Raw genomic sequence first — 14,607 nt, forward strand, 5'->3', positions numbered from 1 at the left:
GTGGGCATTGGCTGCTCTCTCTCCCCAGTCCTGAAGCCCCCACCTTCCAGCTGATCATCCTATATCATCTCCCCCAACAGCTGCTCCCTGTCCTTTGTCTTCCATCCCAGGAAAACAGATAGCTGGGGACCTCTTTTCCGTCCTGTGTCGTCCTGTCCCCTCTCATACCCTCCCCATAGCTGGTCGGGTCCTCTCTCCTCAGCCCTTTGTCGTCCCACTGACTAGAACTGGCTGACTGCTAACCTGGGGTGGGCCTGCTGGTCATCAGGTCATCTCCAGGCAGTTGTCCGAGGGCCGGACTGCCAGGCGACGTCACACCTGGTCCTTTGTAACAACAAACCCCCTCTCCCACCACTCATTAAACACGCAGCACACAGGGAAACTGAGACACACACACTCATACAAAACACTAAGAAAATCCCCCACTTATATCACAATGCATCACTCTGATTTCCTTCACTAGTAGTTCTATATTGCATTAGTGAAATACAGTAGATAAAAGAACTAGTCTGATTTATATGCACCGTCTGTATATTTTGCTAACAATACTTAAAACAATGTGTAAAAGCTTGGTTCCATTCTTGAGTACAGTAGGACCTCAGAGTTACAGACACTTTGAGAATGGAAATGGGCTGTAACTGAACGAGACATTACGGACTTCAGCCACAGGGGAGTTGGGGCTGCCCGCCGCCAGGGCGTGGGGCTTCTGACCCTGGGGGCTGCTAGGGTGGGGGGCTCAGGGCTTCTGCCCCCTGGGAGCACCAGGGCTCAGGGCTTTCGATCTGGGGAAGCGCTGGAGCTTGGGGCTTCAGCCCTGTGGCTTCGCTCCTGGTTTCAGCCTTGCGGGGGGTGCTGGGACTCAGGGCTTCAGCCCCACGGCTCTGTTCTCGCCTTCAGTCCCGTGGGATGCACTGGGGATGGGGCTTCAGCCCCACGGCTCCGCTCCCAGTCTCAAAGGGGGTGGGGATGGGGGCACTGGGCCTTGAGGCTTTAGCTACGGGGGAGTGCTGGGGCCGAAACTGGTGCTCCCCTCATAGCTAGAGCCCTGGCAACCCTCATGGGGCTGAAGCCAGGAACAGATCTGCAGGGCTCAAGCCCCCAGCCTTGGTGACCCCCTCAAGGCTGAAGCTGGGACTGGAGCTGTGGGGCTGAAGCTCCGAACCCCAGCACTCTCCCAGATCTAAAGCCCTGAGCCCTTGTGCTCCTGATGGTCAGAAGCCTCCAGCTCGCCCTGACTGCCCTCACCCTGGAGCTGCAGCCCAAGCCCCCCACCCGTGTCTGAAGCTGTGATTTTTTCAGGGCTAAAGCCTGAAGCAGTACAGTGTTTGCTGGTTTGTGGGGGGGAGGGGGGGAAGGTTGGGTCTCTACTGCTGCCCAATTGATGACTTCCGAAGTCTGTAACTCTGTTTGTACCTTTGAGGTTCTGCTGTATGTGAATCTTTGCTAGGAAGCAGTTATTTCTTAAACCAAGCAATAATTAACTGGTTTGGTTGGTTGGTTGACCTCTGGGAAGAAGGGAGAAATTAACAGATGATAAGAGGTGAATCAGGCTATTAGGGAGCTTATTCCTTCACCCACTTACTTCCCTGGTCCTTCTCGCATGAACAGAGAGCAACAATACACGAAGTCCAAAGGTGCAAACAATTCAATGTTTATTGGGGTGAATTTCCAGCAAGCATGATTCTAGTATCCTCCTTCCCAGCTCTGATACCACAGAGCCTTACACCTGTGTCCCTGTTCCCATTCCTGCCCTTAGCCAAACATGATTCCAATTTCCCCAGCCCCATTCCCTGTTCCCGTTTCCCCTTTCAGCAAAACATGATTCCAATTTCCTTACCCTGTAATAGCATAGCTACATTGGTTAAGATCTTCTATTAAGATAATATTACCATAGAATGATATGACTACTGATAGCTTGACTATGATATGATCATGACATATTGTGAAATCTTTCCTCAGAGGTGAGAAAGGGGAAGTACAAATTACTACTAACAGAACATATATGCCAAATTGAAATACATTCCAACCCGTTGTAAACTCAGATGGAAAGTTTACAGTAGATTCTGTACTGTGGCGTCCTAGTGCCCTTCAGTTCTGATATAGTTGAAGGGCTCATTAGGTTGTGTGGGGGAATATGTGTAGAAGTCTCATGTAAAAATTGTATACATTCATTATTCTGGTTCATGTGTCAAAGCAAGTGTGAAATTCAATTATAAAACAAAGTAGTCTGAGTTTGAACCAATAATATAGAAGGATGAATGGATGTTTTCCTTTTTTGCTTGTCATGCCGATAGAGTGCCTACCAATGGGGTAATAGAACTGTGATGCCTCTGTATCCTGTGCTTTTTTCTTCAGCCTGGTGATTGATTTTTGTTGTGCAATAGTGAACTTAATAGCTGCTACTGCAATTCTATTTAGGTTTGCACTGGGAACGTGTAGGGCTTAAAAAACTTAGTTGTTTTACTCCATGTTTCTCTCATACCAACTTTTCAAAGCATAGCTTTTGTTGGGATTTTGGAGCTTCTATCAATTAATTCCTTAAGAGAAATCCCTCCCACAGGCTTGGACTGCACTGATCTGGGTCTGGACCATTGTTATGCTTTCTGAAGTCGATCATGCAGGTCACTATCCTAAACTCAGGCCTGTCAACTCAATTAACTACTTAGGCAGACTTTACCTGTTTCAAAACGAATCAAACTTCTATAAAGCCTTCCTTTATCAAAGGTTAGATATTTAATGCATGCAAATACATTAAAATGAATTAGATATTTGTAAAGCACTTTAAAGCTTGGAAAGCTCTGTAAGAGTGCAATGTTAATCCAGGATACTACTCTGAGTTGAATGTTGGCTTCAAAATGAAATGTTTCAGCTGTTTTTTAAGAAAATGCTTCACAAGTCAACATTTTTCACCTATCACACTACATTAAATCAGACTAGGAAATACTATTGGTGGTTTAGAGATTCTTCATAGCCCTGGAATTGTAGATCTCGAATAATGTCTATGTATGTGCTTAACATAGCATCACTATCACTGTAATATCTGGGTACCTTGGTTTCTTCTAGTATTTCAATAAAAAGTTGATGAAGCTGACAGACTTGGTGAACAGGCTGAAAATGGAAGAAATATGGGAATTAAAAACAAAACACCAAATAATGGTTAGTTTGGCGCTGTGTTTGAATGATTTGAAGTTGTAGGTTTCAAGGTTTAAAGTTGTAGGTTGCAGTGTTTGAAGATAGAAAATAGAAACATAAGGCCACCTGTGCTTTGGAGCAATGTTAATACAAACAGAAACTCCTTCCAATCACAGTACAGTAGAACCTCAAATTTACGGACACCTCGGGAATGGGGGTTGTCCATAACTCTGAACAAGATGTTATGGACTTCAGCCATGGGGGAGTTGAGCTGCAGCCACGGGGTGTGTGTGTCTGTCTGGGTGGGATGGGGAGGAATATTAAAGTAGATGGAAGGACCAGATTTGGGTTGAGTTGTATGAAAATTCATTCAGTTATTTGGCTTACTCTTCCTAAGTAACACACAGAGCGAAATGGCTATCCATTCCAATTTTGAGTTACTGAAAACAAATTCCTTGCTTGGAAATTGTGTTTTTGTTGGGAGGGAGGTTTGTCTCTGTTAAATTGTGCTACAAAATAGAATCCATGTTTTAAAAATCTGCAGATGGAACTCCTCTTTTGAAGTTGACTTAGTATTGATTCTGACAGGAAGAACAGAATCTCAAGAATTCATATTAACATACAAGTAACTAGGAGAAATAAGGAACAGGGTAAGAATTCAAAATTGATGTTTTAAAAATGACATACAGACATTTTGGCTACTGAAGCATGGAGTATGGCTTTCTGGTACATAGCTGGAAGGGGTAAAGGAAGTTGTGAAGGCTGCATGTGCCTTTGAGATTTTCACCTATGAGATGGGATTAGATAAAATGTCGCTATGGTTGTATGCTAAATCTAGACCGTAGAAATGTGGCAAAGATGAGCTGCTTTGTGTACCAAAGGAATATAAACTAAAAAAATGACCTGAATATATTTTTAAAAGGAAACTTGATGCATTTCCTGGTATCTTTATTTTGAGATTTATGAATATAAAGCAACATACAGTACCAGTTATAAAACCCTGTAGAAGCAGAAAATTTCCTTTTAATTTGGGAGTTGTAGTGGTACTCTGAGAACTGCTGTAAGTAACAAGCCCTAGGGAGGTCCCGGTTCTGCAGCTTTAGAATAATGTGATTGTTTGGGTTTTTTTTTGATTGTCAGGTATTAAAATATTTTTGCCTGGAAAAATTGAGTAACCTCAAAAGCCCACATTGCAAAAAAGTTGAGCTGTAATGGAATTGAGAACAGAACCTTCTGATCGTTTTGAAGATCTGTTCCACAGTGTATAGTTAAACAGTGTCTGCGTTCTCTGATGTTCCTAATGATTTAGTGTTTCCATGGACATAACTGTGGGTGATTCATTGCAGTTATTTCTGACTGGCTTGTGTTTTGTGGTTCTAAGTTGTTCAAGGAGTCAATAGCAGAATGTTTTTTCTTTAATTATAGATTTTAGAATTTAAAATTGTCATATAATGATACAAATGAGTATGGACAGCAAAGTTGCCTCCATAGAATGGTTTCAGATATTGAAGACTGTCCTTTTTTTACAAAAGAATATGTAATTCCTGCAATGCAGAGTTTTGAATACATATTATAGTGCTGCCCACTAAGGTAGATTTGACTTAGTAGTTTTTTCAATAAATACAAGTGTTATGTACTGGATAACGGAATGGGGGAAAGTAGCTTTCCTTTGTACAGGTGGATTTTGCTTCAGCTTCCTAAAATAAGGCAGACATGAAGAATGGGAAGACAGCTTATAATAGCTTTGAAGTGGATATACATGTTTTTGAGGCACCTGTAAGATGTGACTGCAAGTGAACTGATTATAATTTCCCAGACACAAGATAGATTAGGTAATATCTTTTATGGGACCAACTTCTGTTGACGAGAGACACAAGCTTTTGAGCTTACACAGAATTCTTCTTCAGGTCTGGGAAACGAAGGCCATGTCTATATGAACAGTGCTGAAGCGGCGCATCTGGTAAAGACACTGTATGCCGATGGGAGAGAGCTCTCCCCTTGGCATAAAAAAAACACCTCCATGGGCAGCGTAAGTTGTGTCAGCAGGAGAAGGTTTCCCGCTGACATAGTGCTGTGCACACAAGTGCTTATGTTGGTGTCACTTATATCGCTCGGGGTGAAATATTCACACCCCTGAGGAACATAAATTTTGCCGACATAGGCTGTAGTATAGATATAGCCTAACTCAGGGTTTGTTCTACATATATAGTACTGCAGTGCTCAGTGAAGACTATCTATGCCGAAAGGAGAAGGTCTGTCAGCGTAGGTACTTCACCTCCAAGAGAGGTGGTAGCTATGTTGACCAGAGAAGCCCTCCCATTGACATGTTCCTGAACATGTATTTAGGAACATAGTTACAATTTGGACTGGTTTTTGGATTGTGGCTAAAATATTTGATTCCCATTTATGGTGCAAGCGCATACTATGTGTTAATTGTGGACTACTATGTTGTAAGCCATTTCCCCCAACGCTTTTTTTTTTTTTTTACAGTGTAGGCAGAGATGTGACACCTGCAGCAATGCTGTAGTTAGATATGTAGTTATGAATGGAAAGCAAGATAAGTTTTTAAAAGCAATGTACGCTGAATTCAGTGGGGCCTTGTGTACACAATAAACACAGAATTGAGCCGTAGTGGTTAAATTTTGTTGTGTTCTATTTTGTTGTAATGTAATTTGGTCCTGCTTGTATGGACTGGGCCAAACTATGTTATAACTAGGTTAAAAACAATGCTTGAACTCAGAGACATAGCCCATTGCAAAGCTTTTTAGCCAAGTATTTACTTCAAACTTTTGTCATTAATTTACAATTTCTAGTGATATGTTTGTCTCTTGTGATTGTTGTTAGGGGGCTTATTCCTTCACCCACTTACTTCCCTGGTCCTTCTCACATGAACAGAGAGCAACAATACCCGAAGTCCAAAGGTGCAAACAATTCGATGTTTATTGGGGTGAACTTCCAGCAAGCATGATTCCAGTTTCCTTCCTTAGTATCCTCCTTCCCAGCTCTGACACCACAGAGCCTTACACCTGTGTCCCTGTTCCCATTCCTACCCTTAGCCAAACATGATTCCAATTTTCTTACCCCCATTCCCTGTTCCCATCTCACACACCCACATGCCCACCCTCACCCACACCCAGTCACTTCCTCATTGACTACAGATTATATAGTAAAACTTGAGTTCTGCTTAGCTATACCTTAACCAATCATTTTCCTGAAATTTAACTAACCAATCCTAACATATTGTAACATGATTATGTAACCAATTATATCCCACCACCTCAATTAGTTTACACCCAGCAAAATTAATTATACAGCAGACAGGAACAATCACAGAACCAGACAGATTATACAGACAAACATCAGCAAAGTGGGAACTATAATGACAAAACAATGCAGAAGTGAGGATTTCACATCCCAGCTATTGATAAGTGAGTTCTTGCCAGACAGGATGCTATCAAACTAAGTTTCCTTTTACATTTTCTAGGCACTTCCCTTTCTCTGGAGGTGATAGGAATACAATCCTGTCCTGATAGTGCCGAACAGCCCAATAGCACCTTATTTCAATGTGACTAGTTTGGAATGTGAGGATGTGACCGTTTGCTTCCCAGCTTATGGCTGCCTCTGCTGCTTAGCCAAAGGCCTGAGCCTAAGCACAGGGCCACAAACTGTCACAGTAAGAGAAGGCCCTTACACCAGCAGACAGTGATTTTGATTCTTTCTTTTATACCTCTATCACTAGCCAAGTGATAAGAATACACCTAAATTCTTAGAGTACAGGCCTTTGCAGACAGGCCTGAATATCTATATCCTAACAATTGTGTTTTCTTAAATGACAGGTCACCAGATTTGCCAACTATGAGTGAATGTTTGTACTGTTTAACAACCCATAATGTAGCAATATTATGTATATTTTTTAAAAGATTGAAAACAAATGTTGGTTTCTTGGATGGGTTTCTGTAGTGTAGTGGTTATCATGTTTGGGGAGGGAGGGAGGGATAGCTCAGTGGTTTGAGCATTGGCCTGCTAAACCCAGGGTTGTGAGTTCAATCCTTGAGGGGGCCATTTAGGGATCAGGGCAAAAATTGGGGATTGGTCCTGCTTTGAGCAGGGGGTTGGACTAGATGACCTCCTGAGGTCCCTTCCAACCCTGATATTCTATGATTCTATGATTCTTTGTGATTTATAAAGGAGAATTAATGGACAAAGGGAGTCCTAGAACTGCTTGACCTGAAAGTAAACATTTAAATGACTGTATGGTTTTCCTGTAGGATAGTTATAGTGAGCTAAATCCTGGGGCGGAGTGCTGCTGAAACAGACAAGCAGTTCACCTGTTTTTCAAGATGCTGTCTCTGCTCTCTTTCCTGAGAGTTGCACCAAGAATGACAAACTGTAACTTTTGTTTGTTTTTGTTTGTGGAGAAGTGATGCTGTGGAGTTGCCTCATCTTTGACCAGGAGAGTAGTTTAAGTTGAATAATAGCGTACACTAGGTGTGCCTCTTGGCTCTAATATATCTGTGGTAATGACATGAAGTAACTTTGAATGTGTTTTAACTTGTTGGATTATGATATGTCAAGCACAAGCTGCTGCACAGCAGAACTGGAAATATTTAATAGACCTGTAGTTAGGTATAGTATATCCCTGCCTATTGTAAATGGAAGTTTTTGGCCACTCTGTGACTTGCAGTTAGAAAGGCATCGTTTTTGTTAATGTATTGTAAACAGTTCCTTACACTTATTGTATAATATAAATCCAGTTTATTGAAGTTGTTGGAAGGAACAAATACAGACATTTTCTCAGGTTTACTTAAGATTATTTTGTTTGAACAATTGATAGTAATGGATAAAACATCTGAATACAGTTAAGCCTGACTTAGTATACTAATGCTCTGTAGCTAATATATTTTATTCTGCATGCCAATTCACGATGACTGGCTGATGAATCAGAATTGGACTGTAAGGACAGAAGATGATAAAGAAGTTCCAAGTTTAATGTGTATTCTGAAAGTTGGTATCCTTGTGTGAGACTTTTAATGTGCTAAGCTTTAAGTATATTAGATAGCCACCATGTTCATTTGAAATAGTGGGGGGTGAGGTGATCGTAATATTCTAGATTGTTTGCATTCGTTAGTGTGTCTCAAAAGGCTTTAGTATGCATTTCAAAAGCCTTCTCTATTGTATGGTCTTTTGTTTTTTAGCTGAATATAACACCCTTTTGAGTTTGAACAGTGTATAAAAAGGAGAGGTTTCAGACAGTGTCTCAAGTACTGTCTGTTAATTCTAGGTTGGCATTCTGAAAATCCACATGTTAATCCTAATGTCATTAGTGTTTTCATGGATAGTGGGATTTTGTGTAGGTTATTTTTTTCTTTTTGAAAATAATTGCAAGTCCAGTATGGAGCTGTATAATATGTACTTCTGAAATAAAGGCCTATTGTTTTTTCCTGTGTTTATTGTAAAACATTGTGAAGTACATAAGCAGAAGATCAGCAAAATAAATGCTCCAAAGCCTCAGACTGGTATCCACTAATAGAGACAATATCCTCACCTCTGATCTGTTGCTGGGAATAAAATCATGGGAATAGTGAGGATATTTGCTGCTACTACTGACCCTATCCAAAAAGAAACCTTTCCTGTGGTGACATGTGCTGTGTTGCTTGCTCCTGGAGAATGTGTTTGTCTATTGAGTGCCTGTATTTATTATAATCAGGAGCCTAAAGGGGGTGGGTGGAGATGAAGTAATGGATCAAGCTCTGCTCACAAACCAGCTCCTCCCACTTGATGCCAAAACACTCTATTCTCTGTAGATCTGCATAATGTTGTGTCACACCTTTCTTGCATGCTTTGCTTAGCTGCAGAATAGTTAATGCTTTTTCATCATTAGACCTGACTTACTCCTTTGAACTAAACTGGCTGCAGATTCTGTACTACCAGGTTCTTATTTTAGGTTAATTATTTAAGTTATCTTTGGAACCCGGGTGGGCTAGAGACTTTTTTAAAATTAAAGCTTGGATTGTGGAGTCAAAATGGTAGCTTCAAGAAAAATATATCATTTCTCAGAACCATTGTGAACTGACCCAGTTTGATCCCTTCTGAGGCTGAAACAAGACACTAGTGAACTAGGTAATTTAAAATGTGGGTCTATTTTGAAAATTGATGGAGTAAAATGCATTGCCTTATTAAATATGTCTGCCCTGTGTACATATTTGCTTACTTCATTGACAAAAGTAAGTCTTTACTCCTGTTATCACTGCAGAGCTAATGCAGCTATGAGATCCTATTCTGTTCCACATACCAAAAGAACTGAAATGAATGGAGCTATGCTGATCTACACCAGCTGAGGATCTGCCGCATAACTTGTAGACAATAGTTGATAGATAAATTTGATAGGGTGAAATTTTACAGCAGAAAAAAACCTAAATGGTTCAGGATAGGCCCACTGCAAGATGTTAGGAAGAAAAGTTATGTCCTAATTGCCAAGCAGTTTTTCCTTGCACCTTTTCTTAACCATCTGTATTGGGCTCTGCCAGATCCAGGATAGTGGCCGTAGATGTACATTGGTCCATCTTAGTATGGCAATTTCTGTGTTTTAGTAGAGAACAGAATTTGATTTGTGCTATTACTTGTGCTGTTTCGAATTTGTAGACTGTCAGAACTTAACTTTTCAGTTTCTAGGGTCAGTTTGAAGTTTTATGTATAGACTAATCAAAGAAGACCTGGAAATCAGACAAATATGCAGTCCGGTGGTGCCTTTTTTGAAGTTAGTTTTTCCGAACAGAGATGACCTTAAATTAATTAACTAGGGAGAAAAAAAATGGTAAAAAGTGCACATTTAATAATTAGATATTAAGTGCAGCTCTGTCATCATGTTGGACAATGGGCAAAGTAATAGCTGACAGCTTGGATTGTTTTAATACCTAATTTAAAAATACTATTTTTTCCATTCTTCTTTTACAAGGAGACAGATGGGTTACTGACTCTCACATAACCTACTTATAATATTACAATTTTCCCCAAGTTGGAGCTACAGCTTTTTATATATTTTGGTTATAGAAGGAAAAATAAAAACAGGTGGATTGATATAAACTGTTTAAATTCACCTTTTTGGGCGCCTTTGGGGCGATCTATGTAAAAAAGGTAATAAGTTTTTTTGTTTTTTTTTAAAAAGCTATAATTTTGTAGTGGTGATTAAAAACAACTTGTATACACTCCTTTAATTGTCATTAGCTTATTGTAACTAGATAATTACTGTAACACCATTATTTTTCTACTCTTGACTCAAGAGTTTAACAGGAATTAAGCAGTATTATTACAGTACACCATGCTACCATAGATGAAGCACTTGAATAAAATAATAATGTAACTCTGAAGCTGTGTTCAGACAATTTTGTTCATAGCACCTGGACTTTGTATGCAGGAGAGTAACATTCAGCAAGTGTTTTGTAGCCATGAAAGACTAAACAAAACCACCTAGAAATATGTTAAAAGAACAGGAGTACTTGTGGCACATTAGAGACTAACAAATTTATTAGAGCATACACTTTCGTGGGCTACAGCTCACTTCATTGGATGCACAGAATGGAACATATGGTAAGATGTATGGTAACTTCCAACTTACCAGTGTGTGTGTGTATATATATCTGTGTGTGTGTATATATATATCTATCTATCTTACTATATGTTCCATTCTATGTATCCGATGAAGTGGACTGTAGCCCACAAAGGCTTATGCTCTAACAAATTTGTTAGTCTCTAAGGTGCCACAAGTACTCCTTTTCTTTTTGCAGATACAGACTAACACGGCTGCTACTCTGAAACTAGAAATATGTTGTTAGTATGTATTATTTTTGTTGAAGTAGGAATCTAAAATGCATTTGAAAGGACTAGTTTGATGACCCGAAGCATCCTGGGTTGGTCTGGAAGCTTTAATTTAAGATGGTTTGTAATTTGTGTTTGTAAGCAGATACACAAAGTATACTTATGCTCATGTGGCTTCGGTTCTATCTATGTGAGAGACTGGCTCTCTCTCCCAATGTACCATCAAAGCAGCTGAAGTCATGTTAGTTATTTCTAGTCCACAGATTTAAACACCTGGGAGCTAGCTGGTGGCATGTGTTGGAGGGTTCTTGATCCTTGAATGTTTTTCTCCTACTGTTCTGACAGAGCCCACGTTTGTTGATCTTTTGGTGGTACACTGGAAAGCCCTTTCCCTAGGCTTTTGCTTGTTTGGGGATAGGGCGTGGTTGAGTGGGCTGACTTTTTGGGTAGGATAAAAGTTTTCTTTTATTTTTTCCCCTTTGGCCTTTAAAGTCATTTTGTTAAATTTTGTTTGTCCACCTGAGACCCTGAAATGGCACAATTTGTAAATAGAAAATCAATCATGGGCCATTTTCCTGAAATGTTTTGGGAATGCTCCATTGGTGTAAAGAGCATTAGATTTTGAGTCTGATGCTAAACCTGGACCTCTTACCAGCTACACTTACGATCAAGGCCCGTTGCACATACTCTGTGGATATCAGACATACATTCTTTGGCAAGGTTCCCTGATTTCTATAGCAAAGCAACACTAAATTCAGTGGTAATGTTGGTTATAAAATCATTCTAGAACATAGTGTTAATGAAATAAAAAATCTATTTTACAGTGACTTTAGAATAATTTAAACACTATCAAATATTATTATTATTATGATGGAGCTCTATAGTTGAAGTTGTGTCAACCTTTGTGTGTTAGTTCATCTCTCCAGCCCCTGAAATAACTGAAATCATGTTGCCACACAAGACTTTTGACGTTTGATTTTTATTATATAACCTACAGTGAATGTACACATGGCAGCGTGTGTGTATATTCCACAATATATGTGTATGATTTGGTTTAGTAATGAGTGTTGTATAGTTTTTTGGGGGGGGGGGCGGGGAGGGCAGGGTTGGAAAGTCATAATGTAAACAAATAGTGGAACCTTTTAGCATGAAATCCATTTAGGCACCTAAAGAAAATGTCTAATTTCAAAACAGTGGGAATTTTTAAAAGAATTCACTTATCAGAAAAAATGATTGCTTTCTCATTTCCTCCAGGACCAATAATATCACAGTGAGGATATTGGATAACCTAAAGAATTGGAGAGAATTTTCATTAATGGTTAATGTGCCAAAAATTATTCCAGCAAAGAAAGGTTCTTTATTATTATTTTTATTGAGCATGTCAAGCAGAGAGGGATTAAGGTTTTGTGGGACCCTGGGCCACAGGAAGTGTGGGGGCCCCCCCTCCCCATCCCTTCTGTCTGTAGCCTGGCCCTTTCCACCCCTTCTGCCTGAGGCCCTGCCCCACCTCTTCTGCCTGCGGCCCCACCCACAGCTCCACCTCGTTAGAATCATAAACTGGAAGGGACCTCAAGAGGTCCTCTTGTCCAGTCCCCTGCACTTGTGGCAGGACTAATTATCTAGACCATTCCTGACAGGTTTTTCTCTAACCTGCTCTTAAAAATCCCCAATGATGAGATTCCACAATCTCTCTAGGCAATTTATTCCAGTGCTTAACCACCCTGACAGGAAGTTTTTCCTAAAGTCCAAACTAAACCTCCCTTGCTGCAATTTAAGTCCATTGCTTCTTGTCCTATCCTCAGATTAAGAAAAACAATTTTTCTTCCTCGTCCTTGTAACAAGCTTTTACATACTTGAAAACTGTTATCATGTCCCCTCTCAGTCTTCTCTTTTCCAGACTAAACACACCCAATTTTTTCAATCTTCCCTCATAGGTCATGTTTTCTAGACCTTTAATCATTTTTGTCACTCTTCTCTGGACTGTCTCCAATTTGTCCACATCTTTTCTGAAATGTGGTGCCCAGACCTGGACATAACACTCCAGTTGAAGCCTAATCAGCGTGGAGTAGAGTTTCAGAATTACTTCTCGTGTCTTGCTTACAACACTCCTGCAAATGCCTCCCAGAATTATGTTTGCTTTTTTTGCAACAGCGTTACATTGTTGACTCATATTTAGCTTGTGGTCCACTATGACCCCCAGATCCCTTTCCGCAGTACTTCTTCCTAGGCAGTCATTTCCCATTTTGTATGTGTGCAACTGATTGTTCCTTCCTAAGTAGAGTACTTTGTATTTGTCGGTGAATTTCATCCTATTTACTTCAGACCATTTCTCCAGTTTGTCCAGATCATTTTGAATTTTAATCCTATCCTCCAAAGCACTTGCAACCCCTCCCAGCTTGGTATGGTCTGCCAACTTTATAAGTGTACTCTGTATGCCATTATCTAAATAATTGATGAAGATATTGAACAGAACCGGACCCAGAACTGATCCCTGCAGGACCCTACTCGTTATGCCCTTCCAGCATGACTGTGAACCATTGATAATTACTCTCTGGGAACAGTTTTCCAACCAGTTTTGCATCCTCCCTATAGTAGCTCCATCTAGGTTGCATTTCCCTAGTTTTTTTTTATGAGAAGGTCATGCGGGACAGTATCAAAAGCTTTACTAAAATCAAGATATACTACATTTACCGCTTCCCCCCTATCCACAAGGCTTGTTACCCTGTCAGGCTAATTTAACACTATTTGTTTTTGACAAATCTGTGCTGTTACTTATCACCTTATTCTAGATTCTTGCAAATTGATTGCTTCATTATTTGCTCCATTATTTTTCTGGGTACAGAAGTTAAGCTGACTGGTCTGTAATTCTCTGGGTTGTCCTTATTTCCCTTTTTATAGATGGGCACTATGTTTGCCCATTTCCAGTCTTCTGGAATCTCTCCCATCTTCCATGACTTCTCAAAGATAATAGCTAATGGCTCAGGTATCTCCTCAATCAGCTCCTTGAGTATTCTAGGATGCATTTCATTAGTTCCTGGTGACTTGAAGACATCTAATCTGTCCAAGTAATTTTTAACTTGTTCTTTCCGTATTTTAGCCTTGTCTGATCCTACCTCATTTTCACTGGCATTCACCACATTAGATGTGCAATCAACTTCATCCTTCTAGGTGAAAGCTGAAACAAAGAAGTCATTAAGCACCTCTGCCATTTCTACATTTTCTGTTATTCCCCCTCCTCCCCTTGGGTAACGGGCCTACCCTGTCCTTGGTCTTCCTCTTGCTTCTAATGTATTTGTAGAATATTTTTGTGTTACCCTTTATGTCTTTAGCTAGTTTGATCTCGTTTTGTGCCTTGGCTTTTCTAATTTTGTCCCTACATACCTGTGTTGTTCGTTTATATTCATCCTTTGTAATTTGACCTAGTTTCCACTTTTTGTAGGACTCTTTTGATTTTTAGATCATTGAAGATCTCCTGCTCAAGCCAGGGTGGTCTCTTGCCATACTTCCTATCTTCCTACGCAGTGGGGTAGTTTGCTCTTGTGCCCTTAATAATGTCTCTTTGAAAAACTGCCAACTGTCTTCTGTTGTTTTTCCCGTTAGACTTGCTTCCTGTGGGATCTTACCTACCAACTCCCTGAGTTTGCTAAAGTCTGCCTTCTT

At 40.2% G+C, this 14,607-nt stretch overlaps 1 protein-coding gene across 8 annotated transcripts in view; it reads left to right on the forward strand.

Annotated features, from left to right (window-relative positions):
- Positions 1–14,607, forward strand: part of SIPA1L1 (signal induced proliferation associated 1 like 1) — a 381,563-nt gene that overhangs the window by 33,295 nt on the left and 333,661 nt on the right. The window lies entirely within an intron of this gene.

This window comes from Lepidochelys kempii, chromosome 6 (assembly GCF_965140285.1).
Source record: "Lepidochelys kempii isolate rLepKem1 chromosome 6, rLepKem1.hap1, whole genome shotgun sequence".
Taxonomy (NCBI): Eukaryota; Metazoa; Chordata; order Testudines; family Cheloniidae; genus Lepidochelys; species Lepidochelys kempii.